Genomic DNA, 2,500 nt, shown 5'->3' with positions numbered 1-2,500 from the left:
GTGTGTGTGTGTGTGTGGGACATGGCAGAGGAGCTAACATTTTATCAAGCTGTGTTTGGCTGGCCTCTCTTCTTGGGGGCTGGCAAACCCAGCTTTCACTACGTGTGAGCCAGGTGATGTACGACACAGCACTCACCGGCTTCACTCTCTCTCTCTCTCTCTCTCTCTCTCTCTCTCTCTCTCTCTCTCTCTCTCTCTCTCTCTCTCTCTCTCTCTCTCCTTCCCTACCCATCCTAGTTACCAGGTGACCATTCACTCCCTTTTTATATATACACACACACACAGACTCACACACACACACACCTACTGTACACCTCACTGCATCAAGTCCCGCTGCTGTATAAGCCATATAAAACAATAAAACAAGTCAACAATATATACTTGTATATCGTGTTTTATTTCTATATCACAAAGTTTATATCTATAAGATCTTCCATGAAGTTGTGGTATATAACATCTGTTAGTACAAGACTGTGAAAGTTAACTCTAACTTTAATTTTAAGTGAAACAGAACTAGATTTCTATAGATGATTTCTCTGCTACAGAACTTTGATTAACAGCACTGCCCACGACTACAGTTAATGGTCCGGTATGGGTCTATGATAGAAAAAAAAAAAATGTATGGTACAGGACTATCAAATAAGGTACAATACAGGTCAGCAAAATACAGATATGTTACGTTATTACAGGAGCGAGGTACAGTGAATTCTGGCGAAATGATGGCCGGTACAGCTTTACATAAACATAGCACGGTACAGTTCTATGAACATAAGTTACAGTAGAGGTTTACAGAAATATGGTACGGTATAGCTCGATAGAAATACAGTACAATAAAGATCTACAATAATAAGTTGTAGTACAGGTTTACATAAACAAGGAATGTTACACTTCAGAGGAAATAAGCTATAACAAAATGTCGTCAGTGCAAAGTTCGTAATAACCCAATGCTTTACGAACCAGACATACAAGGCATAAAGTACAGATACATCGAATGGAAAGAATAAATTTGCAAAAAACTACTATAACAGAAAAGTTTAATCACTTTTATTCAATAACAGCTACGCAGCTGAGTGCAACAGAGTGTTTCTGTTTGTTGATAGTAACAGTTCTGTTAATAATCCAAAGTGACCGTTCCCTTTGGGCTAAGCTATTTTCACCGCTCCTTTACGATAAGCCATACTCACAGTTCCTTTAGGATAAGCCATACTAACAGTTCCTTTAGGATAAGCCATACTCACAGTTCCTTTAGGATAAGCCATACTAACAGTTCCTTTAGGATAAGCCATACTCACAGTTCCTTTAGGATAAGCCATACTCATCGTTCCTTTAGGATAAGCCATGCTCACCGTTCCCTTAGGATAAGCCATATTCATCCTTCCTTTAGGATAAGCCATACTCATCGTTCCTTTAGAATAAGCCATACTCATCGTTCCTTTAAGCCGATCTATGTTCACGGTATATCCAGGCTAACTTATGGCTCACAGCTCCTTTCGGTCAATCTTTGTTTATCGTTTCTTTAGGCAAATCTGTGGTCACCGTTCCCTTAGGTTAATCTCCGCGCATCGTTCTTTTAGGCTAGCCTATGATCAACGTTCCTTTAAAATATCCTGTGTTCACTGAAACTTCGGGTTAATAATCTAAGTGAAATTTACCGTTTCTCTAGGCTACGTTCACCGTCCATTTAGCTTTTGCACTATTCCGTTCTCCACTGCAGACCAAGCAAATAAGCAAATCCTATATCCGGTTACTAATTTTGTTTGAACTCGTGAGTCCGGTTGACGATCATGTTCAACACAACCCGATTCCGGTTTATGAATTTTTTTTTTTTTACATGAATCTGGTTAATTATCTTGTTTCACATTATGAGTCCGGTTACTGATCACGTTTCACATCACGAGTCCGGTTAACGATTTAGTTTCACTTCACGAGTCCGGTTAATGATCATGTTTCACACATCCCAATTCCGGTTAATGATCCTATTTCACACATCATGAATCCGGTTAACGATTTTGCTTCACCCGGTTTTCTATTGAGAGGTTCTCAACATTTATCTAAAAAATAATGCATTATTTTGTCATCATCTATTATTATTAACACTATTACTATAATAAGAATCATTATCAATATCATTGTTATTATCATTATTATTATTATCATTATTATTATTATTATTACTATCATTATTATTACATTATCATTATTATCATTATTACTACTATCATTATTCATATCATTATCATTATTTTTATAATTACTATTATCATTTACATCTTTATTCTTATCATTATCATTATCATCATTACTATTACTATTCACATTATTATCAATATTAATATAATAATTCATATCGTTATTACTATTATCATAATTATCATTACTTTTATCATTCATATTATTATCATCATTATAACTACGATTTTTCCTAACAGTTGTAAGGGTAGGAAATAAGTACAAGTCAAAATGTTCTGATTTGTACCTCATTTTTCATTTTCAATGCCAG

At 35.5% G+C, this 2,500-nt stretch overlaps 1 long non-coding RNA gene across 10 annotated transcripts in view; it reads right to left on the bottom strand.

The window, feature by feature from the left end:
* LOC139760087 (uncharacterized) overlaps positions 1 to 2,500 on the bottom strand; it is a 267,067-nt gene that overhangs the window by 16,105 nt on the left and 248,462 nt on the right. The window lies entirely within an intron of this gene.

The sequence above is a fragment of the Panulirus ornatus genome, chromosome 35 (genome assembly GCF_036320965.1).
Source record: "Panulirus ornatus isolate Po-2019 chromosome 35, ASM3632096v1, whole genome shotgun sequence".
NCBI classification, from domain to species: domain Eukaryota; kingdom Metazoa; phylum Arthropoda; class Malacostraca; order Decapoda; family Palinuridae; genus Panulirus; species Panulirus ornatus.
Note: the sequence above shows the minus strand (reverse complement) of the source record. Positions and strands in the feature narration are given on the sequence as shown.